Source organism: Patagioenas fasciata, chromosome 5 (genome assembly GCF_037038585.1).
Source record: "Patagioenas fasciata isolate bPatFas1 chromosome 5, bPatFas1.hap1, whole genome shotgun sequence".
In the NCBI taxonomy this organism is placed as follows: Eukaryota; Metazoa; Chordata; class Aves; order Columbiformes; family Columbidae; genus Patagioenas; species Patagioenas fasciata.
Window position 1 is genome coordinate 34,045,668 of NC_092524.1, and position 26,405 is coordinate 34,072,072.

The following is a 26,405-nucleotide window of genomic DNA, read 5'->3' on the forward strand; positions in this document are numbered from 1 at the left end:
ACAAAGTTAATAGCCACACACCCTCTCAGGGAATGCTATGAACAAGGGAAAAAGTACTCATTGCTCCTGGGTAACAGCCACCCCAAGTTCTTTCTTTCCTTGAAGTCTTGTCCTCAAGCAACCTTCCCAGTGAAGCTCCAGCATTAGTCCCCTCGCTGCCTGGCCAGCCCTGCTCACACAATGAGCAGTGGTTCGCTTCCACGTGAGCCCCCTGAAACAGGAACCAGTTTCCGCTGAAACCACGCAGGCCAGACTTTCCACTCACCCTTAAACCACAATCAGCCCTTTCCAAACATGATGCACTCACACATGGCAGGAGCTTTTCTAAGCTAAGCTGTTTGGGGACCTCTGCCATTTATCTTCTAGACCTTCAGAAGCTGTCAACTCATATCCCTCAATCCAAGGTCCCTTCATAATCTGGGGAAAATGTATGCATGCTTATGACTAATTTTCTGATTTTCCCCCATTTTGTCACAGAAGGACTCCAAGGTCCCAATGGAAAAGTGTTCTTTGGAAGGCCATATTCTCAGGACATGAAAGAGAACCAGATTCGGTTAGTTTTGGTGCACCAAGACCACGTGATGACAGGGAGGTGGACAGGGCAGTCAGAGGCTCTTCAGTTGCTCAAGATGCCTGGCACAGCTATGTCCTGTGTCAGCCTTGCCGGAAAACAGGTCTTCAACCTGGATTATTCACAGTTTGTTTAGGGAAATGTTCAGTATGTTTGCAATGCTACTGGTTTGTTTTTAAATGCCATACTTGAAACTTGCCAAAAAGAAAATTAGTTACCCACACACATATCAGAAATCTGTTTTATACACACAGTTTTCCTCTCTCAGAATAATATCCAGAAATTCTTTGCTATCTCTTGAACACACCCAGCAAAGATCTTGGCAGTGGGATGAGTGATGGGTGTACACAGCACACCCTGTGAAAGGCTAAGCACAAGGATTGTCCTCACCTCAGGGTCACACCACAGGTTGAACCTAATTGTGAGCAGTGTGGTTCAGAGGATTTAGCCTTCACCATTAGTTCCTGGTTTTGTTATATCCTTATTTTGTCTGCTTTGCAATGCACAGTCAAACTTTAAAAAAAAAGTCATCCTCTTGGTTGTTTAATAAGTAAAATCACAGAAAAATCACGCTCAAGTGCCACCAGAGGAAAGAAATCCCTAATTCTACTTACTTTCTGTAGCTCAGCCAGTTTAATTGAAAACTTTTAGAAATACAATTGTATTTTTAACATTTTGGGATAACTTCAGAATTCAATTAAAGTGTTCAGTAAAACTAGACACAAAGGAAAAAAAAAAAGCTTTCAAAGTTACCTGCAGGCAGTTTAGAAAAATCTTAATCATCTGACTTTTCAGCACAGCCAACTCTCAATTATCTAGGATAATTGGAAAAGGTGGAAGAGCAGAAATAAGAAAAACCAAACAACCCATGTAACACGCCCCCCCAACACACACATACAGAGTAACCAAATTATTTAGAATACACATGTTTGGTAGCTTAATTTTACAGCTTTATTTTTGAATTAAAAAGCAGCAGATTTCTGCACATCATAAAGCAGAGGGCTGAATTGCACACATCCCCTGCTCCAGGGAGGAGTCACTAGGGCAGACTGAGCTGCTTATTCTGGACACTGGAATGAGCACACATCCTCCTGCAGACCCAGACCTGATTTCAACCTGTAGCGGAATCTGAGTTGTTGGGTTTCCTTCCTCATTCCCCAACTGTGCCACAGGGTTTCACCTATGACCTGTAATTCAGCTGTTTCTTTTGTGTAAATATCTTGGTTTAGCTTTCACCTCCACTCTCTCAAGGAGGTTTCTAAAACACCAACACAATTGTTGGTGATGCAGAATTCCCATTTTCAAGAGGGAATATTAGAGCTTGCTCAGAGAAGCTGGTTGGACAAGCTAAATTCTGAATTTCCATTTTAATCTCTGGTAAATGGCATATGCCTAACTCTCCACAGTCCCACTAAGGCACACTTAAGGCTTGAAGACAGGAAACTGGATTTTTCACTACTGGATAACCAATCCCTTACAACTACAAAAGTGACACCAACATTCCTATCCCAAGTGAATAAGCCTGCAAGATTCAGCATTCACCAATGTGCATAGCTTGTTCCACAGCCTCCTCCTGTCTCAGTCTAACGTCCTGTTTGCATCTCAATCATGTGTTTGCACACCCCTCCCTTGCTTGCCTCTTTATCTCACTTGACATTCCTCATCTTAAGGTTAGCTGAGCATATTCTCCTGTGGGCTAAAGGCAGGGATCACTTCCTTCATCTCTTTCCATTCCATACTAGCAGTTTCAGTACAAATCTTTGCAAATGAGCTTCTTCCCTGCTGCAGGCCAAAGAGAAATAAACAGCAGGCTCAAAGATGTTCCCAAGTGGATCAAACAAACCACAACTCCAATAGTCTCCTTAGAGATGAGGAACAAGGAAGGAATAGACTTTTCGAGGTATGCAAAGAAGAGGTGCAAGGTTGCCAAAGGGAGAAAGGAGTGGTATTCAGCACCCTTCACTGGCCATTGCACGATGGAAGCTCTGAAGTCAGTTGTGGATTAATCCCCAGTGGTTTACCACTCCTCAGACCAGTGTGATGCACAAAGCAATTTTTAAGCATAACAAGGACAGTGCTGCTGCTGCTCAAGATGTCTTGCTTGCCAGCTTCCTCTGTTCCTAATTATCCAGCCAATGAAAATTAACAAGAAAAGAGGCCTAGAGCTTCTTTAAAAAATACATGTGTGCATCCAGGAAGCACCAGAAAGAAAACGACACCTCACACCCCAACGCCTGACCCCCAGCAATTTTATATGCAGTATTCTCTTGGCAGACGCAAAAGATGTAGGCAGGTGTTTCAAAGACTTTTTTTTACAGATGATGAATTCATTTGGCATAAGTCAGCCAAGCAAAGGGCTTCTAGGTCCCTCAAGGAAACCAGAGCAAGCAAATTTTTACTCTACACTTTAAAGGTCCATTGTTACATTGTCAGTCATAGTTCACAGATTCGTGTCTCCTACAGTCTAAACCATCCTTTTGCATGGAATATTAAAGATATAAGAACTAACCAGCCAGCCACACTGGTCTTCTAAATAAATCTGTGCACTATTGCCGTAAATTCCATCTTCCCAAGAAGACATCAGAACAGACCTCCAAAAAACATGCTTCGTTTTAGGATGGACTCCCTCAGACACGGAACTGCAGAAGACAAACTGCTGGCAAGGTGCTCTGACACATCGACATGTAGTTACATGGTTTCGCATCACAGCTTTGAAGACATGAAATGTTTCCTGTTCCATGCACTTGGTGTCCCATTCTGTGACACAGTGAAGCAGACACCACTAGCAGAGCTTCCTCTAGGATCCGGGTTTCATTCTTGCAAATATCACTCTCATACTTTTAGAAATAGCCTCAGTCTTGTGAAGATCCTTGCCCATTTCTAAGAACTGTGGTTGTAATGCCAGGTCTGACACAGTCATAGATTTGAATTTTATGACCTAAAAAAAAATCCAATTCTCCTTGTCTCGGTAAGTTTGAGAGAAAGCTCAAGATACCATTAGCTCCCCAAATTTTAAGTTTCTTTGAAAGTCACAAAATTTCACTGGAAACCTTTTAAAACGGAAAACCTGGGAGGAGAACGATAAGAGATGAAAATTCAATTCACACTCCAAATAAGGAAGGAGAAGATGGTTACGGGCAGGCACTGAACTTCCAGGGAACAGCAGGAAGGAGAAGCAAGGCCAAGGAGGGCCAGGGTGGAGAGTTAGGTTAATGCACACAACACCAATGCATTGCAGATGTCTGTGCTATTACAAAAATGCTTATAGCAACGCGGTCACATCACCAGTGAATAAAGAGAAACCAGTTATTTAAAGAGTGTTGGATCCGCTTTAAGGATTTTTTTAAAGCATACTAGCATCTATGCAATCCATAGGAGAAAGAGACTGTGGGATAGTGGAGAATACATCTCACGCAGAATCTTTCCCAGGTTTTGTTTTGTTAATACATCTTTATTTGGAAAAGCATTCCCATTTGGAAACTACTGTTTCAGCATTTTCCCCCTGCCACACTGCATCAGAAAGACTAGGTTTCATACTTTCAGCTTTAATCAGTACAACAGCACATTTACAGAGGACCATATGCACAAAATGTTCCAGAATGCTTTCCAAAAATAATAAGTCCTAAAAAAGAAAACTCACAGTAAACTGAACTGGCTTCAGGGAAGGAGAATAAAGAAAAGCCATGCAAAGGCAGAACCTCTTGAAACCACATACAAGCTTGAAATGTTACTCTCAGTAAGAATGGGGTTCTCAAGGCATCAGGGGATCGGTAAATTCACTGGTACATCCAGAATGTTTCTCTCACTTATGCAGCTGTGTTAATTGTTTCAGGGAATGCATCACACAACCCATGTACAATAAAGACTTATTTTATAATCCCTCACTACTAGAATGTGCTTCTCCCCATCCTTACCACTTGTGCTTTCTTTTCAACTGATGTGGCTAAAAGCATCAGTCTGCTACACACGCAGCTGCAACACCACCAGGCTGCAGAGTCATTTGAAGAGGACACCCATTTGGGAAATCTTTTTCCTATCAAAGCCCTCTATATATGAACTTCAGTGAACCAGTCTGACATTTAAATAAGGAACTACACTAGAAGATGGAGGGACTTATGTATATTCTGAAAAGCACAGCTGTGAAACACAACTCAAGTTTAGAAGCTGCTATCCCAGATATGAAAACATCCAACCACCCACTTGCAAGGGGTGATGACAATCTCTGTGCAGTGCTTATTATTTGTATCACAGTTTCTATATAAAGTTTCCCAAAACAGACACGTTGTAATATCAGAATCTTCCAGGCTAACAAAGCCTTAATGTTTGGATGCCTGACAGCACAAAGGTCTTCTCAAAGATAAACACAAAAACCCTGAGAAATAAGGCTGCCCATTAAGTCCTCCAAAAACTTAATCTTCCACCAATCTATCATTGACCAACTGAGAAAGTTAAAAAGCATAGTTTGGGATTCTGGTTGTGATTTCAAGACAGACTTTGGCATTCTAACACAGGACTGCTTCTCAATAAGGCAGGGTAAAGAGAAGCAGGCCTTCAAAAGGTCTCAGCACCATGGCTCAGTTTTGTATCTGTTATCTCTTTATTTCACTTTTTCTTTTTTAGTAGCAGAAAAGTCATTAGATGTTTCCTATTTCTTTTCATATTTAGGATGCACTGTGCAAACATCACAGATATCCATATATTGCCACAAACCCTCACTGTGGCAGAGATCAATCACAGAGGCATTCAGCATATTTCACTCCAGAGAGCCCAGCCACACCACTCTCGCCAGCATACCATTGAAAAAAGGAAAATTCAAATTTTACATTGCCGTTCAAACCCCTTGCAACTCAAAGCATAGGACGACTAGCACAACACCTGTATGCACACCTGCTCCTGTGCGGTCAAAGGCGGCTGCAGAAGGTGGCCCTGGCAGGCTCCCAGGCTGAGAACCCTCACAAGCAGCAGGCACACCAGCATCTGCACCAATACTCAACCTGAAGCTTTCAGACTCTAGGCAAAGTGCCATAAATTAATCTCAAAAGTCAATACTTGAGAGCTGAGAAAAGAGGGGTTGGGAAATAGAATCCTAACAGCTTCCTTTCTCTTAAATCACTCTTGCAATTACCAGCTCACAGAAAGCACACATCACTAGGCAGAAGACCCCCACAGCCTTTTCTAACTGGCTTCCCTCAGTGGGCTATGCTTAATTTGATGTTCTAACAAGGGATCAGTTGTAATTATATTCTGATTTGAGGAGCATGAGCTAGGAGCATCAAGCCAGAGAGGCACTCCAAGAAGGATTGCTGTTCATTACTTGTCACGGGTGGACATACACACACACAGCATGTAGGCCAAGCACTCTAAGAAAAAACCCCAGGACAGGTCCACTTCTAATAGGGTGGCAAACCAGTTCCCAGAGACCTACACCCACCATTCCAGGGTTGCATGTTAAGATTTCCACAATTAGATTGAAGCGGGAGAAAAGCAGCATGTCGGAGAGAAGAGTAGACTAGTAAGAGACTGCAGGATAAAAATCTGTCATAAATAAATTCTGTAATTTGCATCTCAATTGAAGGTCAATTTGAATTGTCAATTTTTCCTTCACTTGACTCAGTGACATTTACACTTTACAAACCATGCCTATTTGCGAAAGAAAAAAAGTATTAAAAAAAGAAATCTATATGGATTTTTTTGCTGAAATTACGACAGCCCAGAAGTGAGACCCAGGATGCTCTGACCTGCAGCATCAAGGAGTGGGAGCACAGCCACAGCCTCCTGCACCCATCCCACAGCACCCACCCTGCAGGTTTCACAGGGATCACTGTTCCTCCACTCCTCAAGGAGGAGCTCCTGCTGAGCCACTACAGAACAGAAACTCAAAGCAATCGTTGGGTCAAGGGTCTTGAGGCAGCCAAGGAGCACTGCCTGGTAGTAACTGTTCACTCAGCAGTTCTCAGTGCTCTGTTTATATAGTGGCAATGGTTCCTCAGCTTTTACTGACCCGCAATGTAGTATGCCGCTTGTATATCAGCACTGCCCCTTTGCAGAGCTGGGCCAGGGCCGAGGTCTGTCCCTCTGCCAGCTGAGCACTAACAGACTTGTGCTGCTATCTTGCATGACGGGTGACCAGATACCCCCATGCTGCTGTTTCCACTCCCACTTTGCAGTTAATTATCTCCTCCACAATACTGATGCAACTTCTAGGAGGTTTTTGGGGAAACTGGGTCCTTGCACTAACACAGCTCTGAAGTCAGTGGAAGCAGCAGCTGGGGAGAGGTAAGAAACTCCACCTCAGTTTTGCTGCTTAAATCTATAATTTGTGGAACCATTGACTTAAGCAAGTAGCCTGTACCACGTGCTGGGCCAAGTAATTGCACAGGCTTCTTGCTCCTAAAAATCACAGCTCAGTCTTCAATCCACATTAAAACATGTCAGAACTAATTTACTATGCATAAATTTGCTCTAGACCTAAACCCTCTCCCTAAATCAGGGCTCTGAGCAGCCTGTTTTCCCTGTAGATTAAAAACCAGAAAGCTGTGTGAGAGTGCCCCATGATAGCCAAAGGCAACAAAGGCTTGCCTAGTTAGAGGAAGTCAAATGAAATTTAAGTCAAAAGAGGGGAAAAAGTTGTACAAAGCAGGACAGCAGAAGTCAGCAACTTGCTCTGGCAGTAAATCCGAGTTTCATGCAGCAGCGAGAAAAGCTACGACGTGCTGTGGCACACAGGCAAGAATGGCACACCTGCCAATGCTAGGGCAAGAAAGAGATACACACAGAAGTCAGACAGAGGTTATTTAACCCTCTGCTTCACACCTTGGCTTTTTCACTAGACCACCCAGAACCACATAAGCACAGCTTTGTCCAGTCTGCCTCAAAACTCCAGTGAAACCCCTCCCAGAGATCATATTCCCTCTGGACACTCGCATGTGCAAAGACAAACCCCAGATAAAGCAGCAGGCAATGCCTCTTTACCACTGGGACCAGAAGCTAGAGGAAAGTATCCTGCCAGTGACCTGGGCAGCTCCCTCCCTGAAAGCAAGACTCACTGCCTGCTGTCCCTCAGCCAAGCACATGGTTCCCAGGTGCTGCCTCTCTCCTGGTTCTCATCATAGTCCTCCACCCCCTGCATGGGCCAGCTACCAGGCAAGCATCCATGAAATACAAGCAAGAAGAGGAAAACAGTAGAGTCTTCATTGGATTTCTGCATTTTGTTACTTCTCCAGCACACTTATATTCAAATGTCAACAGGCTGGGCACATGAACATGAAGGATGCTGCCCCAGACACCTCTTCCCCACACTCATCTTGCACACAGAGCTAAGAAGTGGAAGATTCTTCTCCATTTCACTTAAAAGGAACATTTTAGAGTAGGCACATTTAACTCTTCATTATCAGCAGAGTAGGAAACAACTTTGTTAAGCTGCTACCAGCTAAGTGAATAACATCCACTTGGGAAACAGGTCACTATCTGCTTTGCTTAGGGTTTTGATGGGCCTCCAAGCATCCTGCACAAGTACATGCAAGCCATCAAATTATCAAACTACTCGGCAGGAAAAAACATTATAGCACAGAATTCTCAGCGACCTCTACTCAGCCCCATGGGAAAAGCACAGCAACTCCAGCTTCCTTTAAAGGAAGACTGACTACATTTTATTTTTTCCCAGACATTTTGCAAATAAATACAAAGGTCCTGCTACAGCCAGTAATCCTCAAGCAATTTCCTGTCTCTGGAGACAAGGTTTCCTCAGAGTGAATTGATTAAATAAAGGTTATTAGAATTAGTATAAAGCAAGCTAGTTTAAAAGTCACCCACTTCATATTTTTACCTGCAACATAATGATCCAAGCAGCAGCACAAAGCCATCAGCTACAAGAGCTTACAAGATAGCAAAATTAATATGCAAAACCTGCCAAATTGCGAGACAAAGATTTAAAATGTCTTTCAACAGCAGATTATTTTCATTTTCATTTAATCTATTTTCAAGTGAATTTCTCAAAGGGAATTCACCCAATCCCTTTATTACTGTACTCTTAAGATGAAATTTGTTTTCCCATTTTGTCAATCTGACATGCAATTTAGTCTTTCAAGAGTCAGCAGTCATCCTCACCAAAGCTCTTCTTTTTCCTTTGCAGTGTAAGTCTCTACTGCAAAACAACAGGCAAAATCCATTTGCTCCACCTTTCAGTGTTACCAATTTCCTCTTCCTCTAAGGCCAAACATTTTATATAAAAACCATACACAGACACAAGTGTTATTATAGTTCCGACAAATGCTACATGTGTGTGGAAGGAAGCAAATAGCCTGACATCAGTATCAGAAACTTGCTTGACAATTCTCTGGCATCTCTCGAACAGCTAATAGGAAGTAACAGCAGAGTAATGGTTTAAAAGAAACACAACAACCGCTTAAAATAAGGCATGCTTCACAAATAAGAAAACCTGTATGTTGCAGAAAGGTCTAAACATCAACAGACTGGCATCTGTCCCATATGCACAGGTTAACTGAGCTTCTCATTCTTACTCACAAGGAAAAAAAAAAAAAACACAAACAACAACAATGTTATGCACAGTTTCCAGAAAGAGTTCCTGCATAGGAACTTACAAAACTTTTTTTTTTTTTAAGTTAACCTCACTTATTTTCACTAAATGCAGAGAGAAAAACACAGATGTCATCTATACCTCCACCTATGAAGTTCAAGGAAAGATTGTATTGTAAACATCATGTACAGCAGTAGTATCCAGAGAAGTCGGTGGTCTGTAATTTGCAACTTCCCAGCTTCCATCAGCAACTTTTAAAAGGCCACTTACAAGCTTCATTTTGTGAAAAGGCAAGCCTCCACCTGCTTTTATACACATTCTAGTTCACCTCAAACTGCTTTTCTGGATAAGCTGAACATGACATTTAACAGATGTAAGGAACAGTTGGCTTTGGACAACAAGCTATCTTCCTAGCCTCCCCCTTTGCACTTCCAAGACTTACGCTCCTCATGAAGCCGTCACTGTTTCAGATGCAGAGGGAAGTGGGGGAAAGGACAAAGCAAAGCCTGCATTGTGGAAAATAAATAGCTCCTTTAAGGCTCCACAGGATGCTCTAAGGCACATTTTGAGGAAACCACCCTCCTTAGCTCATACTACAGAGCACAATAGCTATCAGTAGTCCTTTCTCCAACAGCCACATCCCCTTTCCTGGCCTCCAGCAACAGTCCAGCAGCCTCCACCTTCCTCTCCAGCAGCCCCACCACCTCCCGTCACCATCTGCTTGAGTATAGCTGCTGGGAATCACTGCAAAGGCTTAATCACACAACCTCTGCAAATGAAAAGAAATCCCAGTTAAACGCTATTACCAGCCCTTTGGAAAGGCAGGACCACCTGCTGGGGAGGACAGAGCCCAACAACTTACTTCTGAGTGACCAAGGTTAAGTTCCATCATCACTGTCAAGCACAGCCATGCTTTATTCATAAAAGCATCAGTCTTCAATAGTTCCTTGCAAACAAACCAAATCTGAAGAAGCTAATTATATTTAGGCTACATTTGAAACAGGTGTAACAGGGCAGGAGTCTCAGTTCTTTGAAGAGGCATTCACATTCAGAAATCTTTATTTCTGACCAAAGAAAGCTGTTGCATTTTGTCACTAGACAAAACAGTAAGTTTCAATCTCAGAATGCTGCATGGCATGACATAAACAATAACTCTTCTTCAGAGACAAAGGGTCTCAGGAGGCAGGCCTCTGTAGAATTGACAGGTCCGCCCTCAAGATCACCATTGCCAAGGGAACACTAAGTTATTCCTTGCAAACACTGCAGGTACTGCCACCTGCAAGGAGACAAGCAGAGCAGGTGATTATTTGCACTATCAGCAGTTGCAAGATGTACAGCCTTAAAATGTTGCTTGCTTTCCTTTACGAGAAAATAAGTTTGACCATCAGACTCCTGATCTGATGAGAATCAAGAAATGCAGAAAGAGGAAAGAATCAGCCTTTGTGAGGGCCACATCATTTCAGAGCACATTAATGCTCAACACCCACTCCACATTCCTGAGAGCAGTAGGCTACAGAGCTCACCTTCAAACCAATCACCAACAGATGATGATGTGCAGAGGGATCCCAGTTCACTTCTACAAGTGTTCACCCAGGCCTACACACAAAATGCAAAATGCTTGAGACTGGTCAATTAAGACCTATGCTATTATAGTAATGTGAAAGACATTGCAATACAAGAAAGATGCACAATACATACAATGAGACTCTCAGACTTTGCAAAAGCCTGAAAAAAGCTGGAGAAGGAGACTGGAAGAGGGGACATGCACGTTACTATCTTAATAACATCAATATTAGGAGGGTCTGGTTCATGGAATTAGCCAATTTTAAGGGTTGGAATTATTTTTCGGATATTAAGAAGATTAACCCAGTGTTGGCAAACCTTAATTTCAAGAGGTGAAAAGGAATCATCTGCTTCTTTGTACAATAAATCTTTGAATCCCCATTTCCTAGACAGAAATTGTTTTTTTTCTCATGACATATAATAGTGGAGGAAAGAGGGAAGAAGGGCAGCAGGGGAATGAACCAGTCTTGAAGACCTTCAGATAAGTGATTACCATAATCAATGCCTCTTTTTAAAACCACAACTGAACTGCGGGCTGCTGTGTATAGGTGACTTGCATAAGAAATTGTTTACTGGTGGTCAAACCAGAGCTCTAGAAGCCTTCTGGAAGGGTTTCAGTTTACCATCAGGTGGGTAATACAATTATGTTGACTTGAGAAATGTGAAGGACTAACCCTAGAAACACTTGGCTTATTCTCCTCACCTACAAGCAGACAGTAATCTTTAGGTAAGCCTGTTATTTCACTAGAATAAAGCTGGAGAAGACCAGTCTTTAAATAGCATAAATGTGGGCAATAAAGGCTGAAGCTACCACAGGTCTACCTGGTCTGTTTCCTTATGTTCGAATGCTGAGGCACATTTTCTGAAATAAATGACAGCCACATGCTTCCTTACAGCAGGCTCTCCTGTGCCTTACACGGGAAGCATTTCTTGTAAGACACACAGGAAGACAAGGTTAGATCAGATTTTAGTCGGGGGATCTTTTCGTGCCATGCAATAAAAAGCCCACTGATCTCATGCTGCTTCTTCCTCCACTGCAGGCACCTCCGTCACCCCCTCACCCAACAAAAGCCTCTTGCCTGAATGTCATTTCTTATCCCCCTCTCCTTAGCATATGCTTTTTAACATTCTCTTTTATACATTACAGCTAGTTGCGACTCTCTACGGAAGTCACTGAAAGGTAAGAGATGCAGGCAGGAAGCCCGGGGCACATGCCAAAGGATAAAGGTTTGCTTCGGACAGGTAAGTGATAGGTATGTGACCAGGCAAAAAGAGCCCTTCACAAGCACTTCCTTTGTCTTGCAAACGCTAATGAGGCAAGGAGGCAGAAACCCAAGTCTAGGAATCAGACCACAGTCCTAGGTGCTGTACAAACACAGAACAAAAAGAGACCACTGCTACAAAGATATCATGAGCTACCATCACTTGCAGAGAAACCACCTCTTTAATCTGACCCACGACTGGTTCCCTGTGATCTTATTCTCACAGTTGGTTCTTGCTATATAAACAGTCACAGAAATACAGAGCTATTCAGTCTACTGCAAACATGCAATAAAATCTGCACCACGCCTGTTCTTAATGCTTCCTTTGTTTATTACAGTGGATTCAGAAGACTGAAAAGGAAATTAAAAGGTCCCTCAGATACACGAGTTATTTCTGTCCCAGAACATGCCAATAATCTGGCTCAGAAGCAAGAATCAAAAGAGGAAGACTGTTTGGAAACAGGCTTCCCTCAGATTCTTATCAGTAAATATTTAACTCCCATTTTATTTTAGCAGCTAGTCACTGACGCAAGCTTGATATTTATTAATTTATAAAATCAGATTTATGAAAGGACTAAAGACTAAGACTTTCCAATGGCTCTCCCTCTCCATTTCCCAGCTCTTTCCCCTCATCTTCTTGTCTTAACACACCTTCTTTTCTGCTTTCATTTCTCCTTTGTTCCTTCTTAAGATTACTACCAACCTCCTTATCTCCGCATGCACTCCAGTTCATGCTTTGCACACAGGAGTGAGCCTTCCCTCTCCCACAGTTCCTTGTGCTATTTCCTCAGCTGAACTCATTAAAGATGTCTCCAGGACCGCCCCATTACTGAAAAAATCGCCCCGGGCACATACGAATGAGTTTGCGAGGTTTTGAGGGCAGTTACTTTGTGCATTTTGCAAACGTCCTGTGCGGCTGCAGCGTTAGCAACCTAGTGGGCCTTGTGGGGGCACACCACGCCCTTGCCAAGGGCTGAGCTGTACTCTTGCTTTTTGGAGCTCAGTGCAGAGATGAGCTGCTGACTAGTAATGGAGGCTACGTTCCTTTATGCAAGCGACTATCACCGCCTTACAGATACCTGCATCACGCTTCCCTCAAGAACCACAACTGGGAACACAGGAACCCCCTGCTCCAGGGAAAAAGGAGCAAACTGGCTCCTCTCCCATGCCAGATGTACTTTCAGAAAGTGTGTAGGTTTTGTGTTTAGTTGGTGGTTCTTTTTTGTTTGGTTGGTTGTTGTTGTTTGTGGGGTTTTTTTGTTTGTTTGTTTCTGGGTGCAAGGGGGTAGTGAATGAGAAGTGAGGGCACATTTATTTACTTATTTAAACTGTTCCCCAAGTTTAGTCATGTTTCCTTGAGAGATGGAACCCATGCAAAAGCATACACCACCTTCCTGGCTGAGATGAAGAGCTGCTGCTGAACATATCTTTCAAAGTTTAATAGTAAGCCAAAGCATGCCTGCAGCACAGACAATGGGGTGCTGCAACAGCAGTACAGGGTAAACTACTGAGAGCAGTGGGACAGAGAGCACAGATTCACTACAAAACAGCTCCAGTCATCCTAAACACCAATCTTGCGCTGAGTTCAAGTTTTTGTTTTTCCTTTTTCGCTTGTTCAAAGGGTATACATTCTGGCAGCACCTTGAAGACTGTGGTAACTTTCTTAATACAAACAAGACATTAAGAAGGGATCTCTGTTCTTTGTCTAAGCATTTATCTGGCCTTTCCTTGCATTTTACCACCTGCGGTGCAGCTGTTCCTCTTCTGATCAAGGACAAAGATGAAACTGCTGAGCCTCCTTGCATCCTTGTAACTGGCCCCAGTACAATTCTCTGGGAACAATTCTCAGGGAACCTCAGCCTGCTCTCAAACACGGCTATCAGCAGGTTTCACTCCTGTGGTTTTGCCTTCCAAGAAGAGCATTAAAACTGTCAAGCAATGTATCACAACTGAATAACTCTGCCATTAATCCTGATGTCCTCAAATGCACCCTTCCTCCATTAAACCATCCTCTAGGTATCAGTCGCTTACGCATACAGAGACTTAAAACAGTGTGGCCCATTGACTGGCTCTGCCAAGGGGCCACACTAAGTTTGGAACTACCTGCAAGTTACAGTATTTTGCAATTAAAGCTGCCGGCAAGACCACCTTGTCTCACTGAATGTGACAACTACAAACCCTCACATGCTAAGCAGCACTGTACAAATGCACCATCACAGGTGACTTACAGCCCAAAGAGAATGTTTTTCCCAAAAGGGAATCAACCCATGCCACTGTCATGAGTCTTCTAAAGTAAAGCAAGGGACAACACATCAGGCTGATCACAAGACCTGCGTTAGTGTCTCTTCTCAGTATCACATTAACCAGTGAGCGCAAACACCCACACACATACTTTGAACTGTTCCGCAGCCATTTATATATGGAGAAAGCTAGTACCTGTGTTCTCTTAAAAAGGAAAAACAAAACTAATATTTGTTTCACATTAAGCAATCCCACCACTGTACACCTCACTGAGCTACAGAAAAGTTTTTTTCTTGTTTAACCATGGCAGCTTTCTTAATATTAACAGCAAATATTCTTCCTCATTCCAGCAAACTTACAAAAAAAAATGTACCACAATATTCTTCTTTGTTTGACACCCCTCTCAGTAAATACATTGATACTGACATAGTTTTATCTTTACACAGAAGTCTAGCAGGCTGGGTCCCAGGACAGGGGAAACAAAGAAATTTTGACCATGGCTAGATTTACAGTGCAAGGGGAAGGAGCTGTCTGTCTACACCCAGACAAGCCGCCCACAGTAGCACTTGGTTCATAATCCCACCTGTTCCAGTCGCATGTGCAAGACAGTACACAAAGGCCAGAGTGGCAGTGCAGGCTCAGACAGCCTTTGACACTGCCTTAAGCTGACAGATCTCCCTTCCCACATGAGGATTCCTAAGAATATATGAAATGTGATTTATGAAGACCTGAGTCGCTCTAACCAGCACAGACCAAAGTTTCACTCACTGTTGTGTCAAGTGCTTTAGACCCTGCACAAAGACACAATAGAGAACAACCCTTTGTGAGTGCAACCCTTTAATTCCTGCATCCAGACTGGGGGATGCCACAGTCTACGTTGCATTTGCAGACATTTGTCTGCTGCAGCCCACCACCATATGCCTACTCTCCCTTACTGAACTGGAACGGCAGCTCACAGGTATGCAAGAGGACCAAAAAAAAAAAAAAAAATAGCGGCAGGGTTAATATACAAAACAACTACTTACATGCAAAAATATCCTCATTCTCTCACTAAAACAGTGCTGTTCTGGGATACAAAGTGATGCAGATTTGCAAAGAAACTGCATTCACAAGCAAAACCAAACTACCACAAAGAAGGTGGGGTGAAACATTCTGTTTTATGTCAAAGAACAAAGTGCAGAGGCCATAAGTAACAGCAAAACAGGAGGAGAAACTGTTCAGCTGGTCATACTGACCCAGAACACAGGGTTCAGTTACCACCCATCCATGCACAAACCCCCTCCCCGTCCCAGATCCACAAACCAGGCAACATTTTATGCTGCTCCTGTCTTATTTGTAAATGCACATTTAGAAATTCAGAGCAACACCTGATACACTGGAGCTGAACACTGTAACAGCACATTGCAGACAGGGTAGAAAGAAAACAAAGAGAATTTGTGTAACAAAGCAAAATCCAGTGAGAGAGGAACATCTGCTACTTTTACCAGAAACACCATACGGTCAGTATCTGAGGTACAGAGAATGAGCTCATTCATATTTAAAGGCAAAAGTAATTGGTCACTCCTTCCAAGATAAGAGAGAAAATGCCTGTTCCCCTTCCTCTGTTCCAGCCCATCATCCCCAGCCCAGCTTTGGCTTTCTGAAGAACCAATGTTGCCAGTATTCTGGCCCGGACAGTCAAACTTTGAGCACCTTTCATGAGAGGATGAGAACACTCCTGTAGGAATTATGCTTTGCCCTAACACGAGCCTAGTTTATCCACAGCCCAGTCAGAGCTGCAACACTGAAAGACCAGTTCTGTCACTAGCAGATTACAGTAGTGCTCTGGAGCTGTGAGGCATTTGGCAGCGGTAAGCATGGTTTAGTACAGTAAATCTCAACAGCTATTCTGAAGCCATCTTCAATTCCTGAAAGCATTGCCCAGATCTGCAACCAACACAGTTGGTGCCCATTGGAGCACCCAATAACACTTCCTCAACAGATGTGAGGCCAGACATGTGGTAGCAGTGCTTTCTAATATCTTGCAGAATATAGGCACACCAGCTGGGAAAGCTGCTTCTTCATCAGTGCTTCCTCACATACAGGTCTGCTATGCAGCTAAGTTATAATAGAGGATACAGAAGTCAAGAGGGACAATCTTAATGCATCCTCATTATCTCTTAAAAAATAGATCAATGAGGTCTTTTTCTATTTTAGCATCTGTTGGTGGGTATCATTTAGTTGTGAAAGTCTTGTGCAAGGAGATAAGACCCCTGGTACTAACTAGCAAAGTGCCTCAACAGCTGTCAAGATACAGCACACAAGTTAATTCAGATATTGTAAGAGGCCCTCAGTCCCAACAAGTTCTGGCCATATTTGCTGGTTGCTCATTCTTCCCAAACCTGAATCCACACTTGCTCTCTGAAATTCAAGTATTCGCTTGGTCAGTTGAGTTTTCATCACAAGAGATGGATGGCAAAAAGGATTAGAAGGATTTTGCAGCAGTGCTGAGCAGCCTAAGCCACAAGGCAAATAGAGTATAAAAGTGTACTCTGACAATCAAGTGTCAGGAGTAAACAGGATGGAGAATGACAGGCCAGATTAACTAGTGCCAGCATTACTTCCAAGATCCATCCAGGTGGCAACATGTCCCAGTCTCCCTGCTCCATCCTTTAAACACTCCAGTCTGAGTCCAGGTATATCACTGCCCTGACCCACATCTCAACCCTATATTCACACTCTGCTTGTGGAAGGGAATTCAGGCAAGAAACTCAGAGATGACCACTCCTACACAAAAAGCAATCCATAAATGTCTCAAGTAGAGCCAAGAATTTTCCTACAGAAAGACAAAAAGGCAGTTTCCTGGGTACTTGGTGTATAGCTCTTGAGGACTTAAGTCCACTGCTGAGACAGCGAGGCTTTTTCAGTCTCCTCACAAGCAGTAAGGGGAAAAGCAATGTAGCACAGAAGATACACAGACAGCAGCTATCTGGTTAACAGCCTCACAGCCAAAAAGTGCCAGAGGGAAATAGATGCAATACCTGAATTTTAGCTATTGCCAGGCTAAGTATTTACCAAGAGAAGTGGCTAGTAGTCTCAACTTAGGACCAGGAGCTTAATCTTTCTGCTTATAAAAGCCAGCTTTTGATAAGTTTGTAGGACAAAGTGTCATTTTTTTCCATGTTTTGCCCTCCTTATGCATTACATTTACTGATGATCCTACAACACAAAGATACATTTAACACCAGAGAGCAGCAGAAACAGTGCACCAATGAGTGTTGCAACCTCCTATGCAAGCTGAAAGCTTGATGTAGGCTTCTGACCTTAAAGCCTTCTGCAACTCAGGCTTCAGCACACATCTTATGTTATTCTTATTTAATATTTCCCATGCCACCAGAAGTTACTCCCAATCAATTTCTAGCAAGATCTACATTTCTTCCATGTAAAAATGAAGACATATTGCTAGCAAAAGCATCACCAAATGAAATGCATTTTCAGATACAGGGGACAATCAACAGTCTTCTAAATCAGAAAGATGGTAGCACAGCTTTAAGCAAGTGAAAGGCCACTGGGAGAGATTAATTATGGACTTCCCTGACAAACATTTCCAGACTTTTTTTTTGTCTGGTATCACAAACTCTGCTTCTGGCTAACAGTGATCAAAGCACAGCAGCTGTGCTACTGTTTTCAGGAAAGGTGGATTTTTATGGAGACAAACAAATTCATTTTTTCCCTGTATGGAACTTAAGACAGCCTGTCCACTTTAGGATCACCTGAATCCAGAGCTGGATGTGGTGTCCCCTTTACACTCTGGGGTATGAAGTAGTGGAAGCCTGAGAAGGTCAGAGCAGAGCAGCAGTTCTGTGAGTGACCCCTACGCAAGCACACAAGACTGCGGGGAGTTGCAGTGGCCAAAGTGATTCTTCACATGGCACCTGTCCTCTGCTGAGAGTAAGGAGGCCAAGGGGGAAAGGCTGGTATTTCACAGGGCAGACAAAAAATAAGTCACATTGTCTTTTCCAAGTCTGCTTTCTCAGCTCTATAGTCCTAACAGCAAACTTCATTAGCAAGGAGAGCCACGATTACTTCCATCTTATAAGCAGTTACACTTTCCCTCAAAAGTCTCACTTTGATCCTCATATTTGTCATCTATCCAGTAATTAAAGGATTTTTTTTCCTCTGCAAATTAAAATGAGCTTTAGGTATTAAGAGATTCCCCCAAGCTGCTCTGCCATGGTCTGAACTTTAGACTCATGATAGCTTGGTTGCTCATTACTTCATGCACTGCAGAGAAGAAAACCAGAAGCGGAGCCAAGCCTTCAAAACTGAAAGAACCAGATTTATTCTGTGGGATGTCAAAATGACCATGCCTATGTAAATAAGCACACCATCACCTGAAAGGAGAAATTAACATTTCACCCTCCAAACTTTTTAATATTCTTGCATAAACAGATATAGAGAACTTTTTCAAAGGTAGGATTTCCCAGCTGACCAGGTCTCTAAGTAGGCACTGCTCATTAGGCATTCAGAAACCCCAGAACAACACGATTTTTTTTGTTTTCTGAATACCAAGATTGTCCCAGCAGCTCTCATGCACAAACTAATCCTGGCAAGGAAGGGCTTCCATTTGATGCAAAAGGAGAGAAGGTTTATCTCCATGTTACTGTGGGAAGAGATCCACAAATTTACCTTCCCATAGAACAAAGATGAGTACACTCTTGAACTTGGACATTTGGAGGAAGTATTTTGGGTTTTTGTTCAGAGATTCATAAAAGTCTTCCTTTGTGGTATGGCTATCACTGCATGTTTGCATTCTACATAAATTGAGCCACTGATTTAATGCCCACTACAGCAAAACATGCACCTCCACAGCCTGCAACATCATCAGGAGCAAGACACTCCAGAAGTCACTACCAGCTCAGCAGTAGCAGAAACCCATCTCGGCACCTTTCTACCTTCACATTTTCCACCCAAGAACAGCATTTCTGCATTGAGACTTTGTTTTTCTTTCCAGGCCAGGTAGCAGCCCCATATTCCCAAGTTTGGCTCCTACCTGCAACTGAATGACTAAATGCATAAAGACTTCTGTGTCCAGCTGCAGCAACACCAATGCCTGCTACACCATCCCATGCCATACATAAACTCTGGCCCTCCCCACAGCCACCCATGCCCTGCACACATACAAGGTCACCACCTCTCCAGCCGGCCAGGCGTGGCTGCCACAACCCGACACCAGCAGCTGAAAGCTTGGCAACCTTACAGCCACACGTTGGGAAAACCACAACACAATGAAGTTGCACATCATAGTGCAAGGCATGCAGCAGCCATGCAGTACAGTCTGTTACACTGGAGACAGTCATTAATTGTGGAAGTAAATCCACATATCATTTTTATTCAATGAGTTTTTGCTTCTGTAGTTTAGCTATTTTAGCTCTTCTTGTTCCAGAAGACATCAGAGAAACTCATCCTGTGTTACGAAGTGTTACCTATAAAACACAGGCAAGTTATACAAGTGCAAGTGTCACCCCAGCAATGTCTTCTCCATGGAAATACCAAAGAAAAATAATGGAGTTTAAGCTATTAATATTAATACAAAGTAAATTGGATTGAATTAACACAATTAGGCTGCCAAACACCTAAAACCAAAAAGCAAAAACCTATGGTCATACAATAACACTCATACCCTCAGGGTGTACCATGGACAGCATGAGAGATTGCAATTGTGTTTCAAAACATCACATTCATAAGGATGGAAATTCTAAGACATGTACATCCTGGAATACATGTTTTCATTGGAGCATGAAAGAGATTGGGAAAGGAGGGAGAGAGGTTGTCACATCGGGCAGCAAGTATGTTTTGTCTTTATACAGGACAAGAACTCAAGGCAAAAAAATCCTCCTTCCCCCTATGTTAAACAAATGCCACAACTTCTCTTGAGAAGACACCTCCTTCCCATATCTAGGTTCTTTAAAGACAGAGAGGATAATAAAGGGCCTCAAATTCCAGACCTCAGCAGCCAGCTGAATATCATCTAAACACATGGATTTGAACAGAGAAGCCTTTCTAATCCTCCTCTGAACCTTCTGTTGTCCTCTAGCTAGTAGCAGTGACTGCACTAATTTCAAACCAAGCTCAGCATTTCTCTTGAAGGAAGGTCTCATGAGGGACACTCACCTACTAAATATAGACTAAGCCATTATGCAAGACATTCAGACCACCCTTTGTATCCTCATCTACTTAACCTGAGTGCCTGCTCTGAGCAAGAGGTTGGGTCTACAGTAGCTTCAAAGGTCCAACTTTTACAACCAAAGCTATTCCTTCTCACCAGGAAGCTAAGCGACATAATCTGTTCCCAAACTAGCTCCTGGACACAAGGAGACCAGTATATTGTTGCAAGGTTTGTTTTCCCAAAGGTACTCAGATCATCACCTTCCTAGGAGTAGCTTCACATAAAAGAAACAGCCTAGTTCAGTTTTAATTTTTCTGCATGTTTTTCTGTACCTTTTTTTCGCTGCCTTCCTCCACTGCATGCTGCTGGCCTTAAGCTGTGATTTGTATCTGCACCTGAAAGCACCACCTAGCACACTGTAGCTTACATCTTGATTAAAGACAGATACACAGCTGAGGAAACTGCTCTACCCTCAAAAACTGCCTACATATTGGTGTACAAAAATTCACATGCGATCAAAATAAGCTCATGTAGCTCACTGCTCCATTTCCTGCAGATGCTAGAGGCTTTGACAGGCAGGACGCATGTAGAGAAGCCCAGACAACAACTACACAACATTCACCACACTGTAAAAAGCTTGCATTAATGCTGTCTATGCTAATCACCTTTCTTAACCTCTTCCCCTACCCCTTTTTTTTTCCCCCCTCTTAAAGACTAATAGAGCCTCAGCCTCCAGAGCTGTCAGTCTCTGTTCTTGCAGGCACTGTAACTCAAATACCTTGCTCAGCACCCGATTCCTGGCTGACAGGTAGAGCGTTACATGCTGTTGAGCACACTCGCCAAGTGACCTCACATACTCTATCTGCAACATTCTTATTTTTCTTCCCTTCTCCAAAAAGGGTAGAGGATCTCCACAGTAGTCTCGCAAACGTGAGGTAGAGGGTGTAACTGCAATGACCCTCACAGTCTAAGTCTGAAATTACTGAAGTCATGGGCTCATCCCAGTATAACTAATGAGTTAAGTCAGCTACAAAAAGCCTGCTCAAAATATCTTATCGGCTCCTCCTTAACCTCACCTACCCCAAAAAATTTGCTTCAACTTGAAGAACAGGCTGCTTTTGCAATTAAAGCAAATTCTGCCATCATCACATAAACTATTTTTGGCACCATAACAAAAAAGGAGACAGAAGAACTCAGAGGCAAGAAAGGGTAAGGTAATAATGAGTGCTAGAGAATAAAAAAAAAAATCTAGATAGAATTTACTGATTTTACATTTACTATTGATCTTCATGGCTTGGAGAAAAAAAAAAAAAACAAGCCTTTCTGTGTTCTTTACTGTATCCATTCTATAAAATACACCGCTTGTAGGCACTAAACAAATTGAGCACACAGCATGAGGTGTGGAAAGGGAACAAAGTGATGCCCTGAACATCTGAGCAGCCAGACAGTGCCCAGCTATACTTCCACAGAATTTAGGATATACACATGCCCTTGTTAAGACACAGTACTGTATTATCTAAGCTGAAAAATCTCTCTCAACAGCTCCAAGTACTACTTTATGTAGAAAGAGGGTGCAAAGTTCTCCTATGTACTAGAAGCCTGTTAAACAGTTGGCATAAAAAAAGAAAAATCAATGTACACTTGAGACAGCATGAATCAGTTATGCAGCAATTAAATGCACAGCACAGGAGGGCTATAAAATACCAGCTTGCTTCAGCAAATGTAGTTGCTTACCACCAAGTACCTCAGAGAAAAAACAAGAAACAAATGTATAAACTCAGCAAGGGTCATCTGGCACAGCACTTGGAGAGGCTGCAGCACATGTACCTTTCTGTAGGAAACAATATTTCTGATTCAAGTCCTCCTCTTTAGTCAGCAGCAACCAACACACTAGTACAGTGTGGGAGATGGTGGGGCACAAGTACACAGTTCAACCAAAGCAAAAGATTGACTTACAAGGGGTAACCAGGACTATTTTCTTAGGCTTGTTGTCAGAGGTCAGAAGCATCTTATAGCCAGGGGTTAACATTCAGTGGCTCAAATGCTTCAATTTCTTTCAATGTCACAGCATTCAGGCCCTTTCAAAAGTCTTGCAAGTACAATATACATCTCCTTTCCCACCTCCCTGTGCTGCCTAGCAGGTTATGTAGGGCAGCTCGGTTTTAGCGTTTCCTGTGAATCATTTAAAACAAAAAGCAGAGACACTGACAGATTTTGACCCTGCAACAGGTCTATCTTCAGGTGACATACATCTCAAACAGAAGACTTACTACAACAGATTTCTGTAGCAAGTTGTTTTTCAGATGAGTGTTTCACATCGATGCCATAAATCTGCCCCTCTAGCAACACAAAGGCAAATCCCTGACCCAAAAGCAAGTTGCATATCAATAGCTCTGACGCCCACTACAAAGAGCTATCTTTTCTTGGGACTTCTACAACAGATTTGCTGAACTAGGGAGGACTGCTTTCTGGCATGAACTGCAGAGCCCTTTCTGTTGGAAAGGAAAGGAGAAGAGAGGATTTAAGCAAGTGAGTTGATAGGCTAGCTATAATGCCAATTTCCTTGAACAGCCACGGTAAGCACATTGGTAATACCTATTCCCCCAGGCGTGCCTTCATTTTCACCTGAAGGACTCATCCTTGTAAAGGAGAAGTACATCAATATATACATCCCTGTGAACGCAGCTTGCCTCACTGCATCTCCTGTTTAAGAAGTGTATGGCCAGAGCCTGATCCCCTACTACAGTCAGAGCCTGAAATAGCACCCAGGGTTCCAACCTGCCACTCCAAGGTTAGGTGAGATACCTGGTCACCAGCCACTTCAACTCAACCAGCCCTGAAGATGCTGAGCTTTACCCAGAAATGCAACTGGCTGTTAATGTAATGGAGCTGGATGGGAAATGGCCAATGACCACAAGTCTACCGGGCAGGTGGGGGATTCTTCTTCCCAATCTCACACACAGCAAATTGCCACACCAAAAGTCAAACGGCCTTTTTGCAATGTGTTAGTTGATGACTAAACTACGCTAATTAAAAACTCTAGCTTCACAATAAGGGGAAAATACAGATGAAAAATTAAAAGCAAATGTTGTAGAAGAACATGAAGAGGTGGTGGGAAAAGGTGATTGTCGTAGCCTAAGTGGAACAAGGTATTGTCTCCAGGACATGGTGACTACTGAAGACCCTTCTTCCTTCCTGTCTACTGGAGATTAAACTAGAGAGTCACAAGAGTAAAACTGGTCTTCAAATTACCTTAAAATAAACACAAAAAAAAAAACCCTGCTAAAATCCCAAATCGCTCTCATCTAGACTCCATACCCTCAGCTTATACATAAAGAAAAAGGCAGAGAAAGTTCCCTCTGGCTTCCTATCTATCAGTGGAACAGAAAAAAAAATATATATATTTGTGGAGAAAAAAAACCCCAAACAATCAATGAATTTTAAATATTCTGTACCGCTTCCTTAATTTTTAATACCAACAATGCTGTATGTCCCCTGAGTTTCATGCTATGGTACACTACCAGAAAAAGAAATGCCAACTTGGACAAAAACCAGAATAAAACAGAAAAATTAAAATATGCACAAAGGAGAAACCCCAGGACATATGAAGGGATGCAGGTGAATGTTGGCCCACACCAGAACAGACACCATTGTTACAAGCATTTGGGTGTTATGTTTTCCACATTACAAATAGTTCAAGCAGATAAAGCAGTGAATAGACAAGAAAGCACAGGTTACAGAGTGTTCAAGACCTTATGGGAAGTTTTGCACAGGAGCTGTTCAGAAATGCTTTTGCCGTTGTCCTTCTGTTCTCGGCTCACAGGCTAAAAATAATGGAGGAGAGGAATCCTGTGCTGTGTACTGCAATTTCTCTGCGGTCTCTCACACACCCCCCCATTTCAAGATAATTGTTTCCGAGAAGTGATAGAATACGAATAAGTCTAAGTATAGGGCACTCATTTGCAGGAAATGCCCTGCATATGCCAATCAAGAGTAAAGAAAAGATAAAACAAACAACACATTTGCCTTCCAGTTTTTATTTTCAGGTCATAAAAGCAATCACCACCCTGAAACTGGGATTTAACAACTGCTGGGTTAATAGTTCTAGGCAAAGGCAGTTACACCCAGCCCATAATTTTACCCACATAAAATGTGTCACACTGCACCTATTAGTAATTTCTCTTCAGAATACTGTCAACAGAATCGACCTTAATAAACCATTCCTGTTTGGAAGTGCTCATAAGCCCCTTTGCGTAGCTAATGCTTCCACACAGGTTTGCACCAGGGAGCCACACTGGACTACCTTTGTAACACGCACTCCCCACCTGTGTACAGTCACCAGCAAAAAGGTAAGTTTCACTTTAAATCATTCTCCCTCCTCCCAATACCTTCTTACATGTTTTTTTGAGCTCGGGTCATCTAGACATTACATCTACATAGCCAAAACTTGTGCAATTTGCAACAAGATCAGATTTATATCGCTACTTCAGGCCTTTTCCAGTCCCGCATTAGGAAAAAACACTTTCCATTAAAATTAAACACTCCAAGATAATTGTGTTGATATGCAGATGCTAACTGTGTGGATGCACTGTATCAGTCTGTCTTCTAGGGAAGCTCTTTAGCTTATCTAAAACTCTCCTGTCCCTCTACTCCATACTAATTCTAAAAAAGGTCTCAAACCACCCTGCAGAGTGAACAGCCCCTAGTGAAAGACAGCAAACTCCTTTACAAATTCACTAGAAGACCAGCTCAGTCAGACTCAGGACAGATTATCCACAGAGGATTGCCACCAACTATCCTCAGACAACCCACTGTTGTAAACCAAACGGCTGTACCAGGAAACCTACTTTTAGAAGCACAAGGATGATTTAGTGAAGAGACAGTTTAATGGACTATTTTTGTGTGTTGTATTACATGCAAAGTCATATTTCACTATATACCTAGGCTTCAAGCTCCTCATTCCACTACTGTGCAGTCTGTCTTTAGAATGGGAGCAGATCATTGGCATAAAACAAAACAATATATAGGTTGTATACATGTTCATCCTAGAAAACTTAAAGAGTTCTTTGTACTAGCAGTCAGAAGTTAGTCTCTTTAAGGGTATTTAAAAGCATTTGAGAAACAGTATTGTTTGCTCTGGTCAAAGAAGGAAGAAAGAAGAGATAGAAGGAAAAATACCTTCTGAGTTTGAGCTACATGCCAACTTGCATTCTTTCAGTTTCATGTTCCAACATGTAACAAAAGATGCTGCTATATTCAACTCTTGCATCAACAAAAAGTTATTTTCTTATTTAATGATTAAAAAAGACACACATATACACCAAGATACCTATTTAACTCAAGCATACAAGTACCACTCAGAAGCACCCCAAAAAAACCTCAGAAGTTCTAAATGGGCACGCCTAATGAGACACCCTCAAAACTCTAGCTTTTGCTCTCAAGACAGCAGTTGCAGGAATCAAGTACAACAAGCCAGCATAGCAGGAAGAGTGGTAGCAGAGGGGTTTAATGCCTCAGCACTGCTAGAGGGATCTGAGGGTGTAGTCAGGAATTATTCCTATTCTGATTAGCATCAGAACAAAGGCTCACGTTAGTTCCTGAGCACTAGGACTTCCCTAGAGTACTGAATAATAACCTTGTTGAAAGCTTAGAAGGATTTCCTACCCCCACCCCCCAGTCTACACCCCTTCTCTAAAAGGGGATAAAAGACCAAGGTCCAAAAAACAGCTTTATATTTAGTTCTCTGAAAGGCATATCCAGGTAGCTTCTTACCACTAACACACAAAATGCACAAGTATGATCCTTCTGTGAGAGGTATTCAAAGGTAAAATTGGGGGGGGCGGAGAGGAACAACAAACACAAACAAAACCAACAAAACCAAACAAACCCCATTTTCTGTTCAAGAGAAAAAAATCAGCACCGGTGGCTTATCATGCATGTTTAACTCTGGAAGGCAGGAGCTCAACAGTTCCTACAGCAAAACCAGGGAGTGGTAAGTGGATGAAACAGCTTGTGGAAACCTGCTCTTTGTGGTGTTCAGTTAACAGAGGTGTCAGGAAAAATGCTAAGACATGGCTACAAAGG

At 42.5% G+C, this 26,405-nt stretch overlaps 1 protein-coding gene across 3 annotated transcripts in view; it reads right to left on the minus strand.

Annotated features, from left to right (window-relative positions):
• SUSD6 (sushi domain containing 6) overlaps positions 1–26,405 on the minus strand; it is a 103,992-nt gene that overhangs the window by 56,514 nt on the left and 21,073 nt on the right. The window lies entirely within an intron of this gene.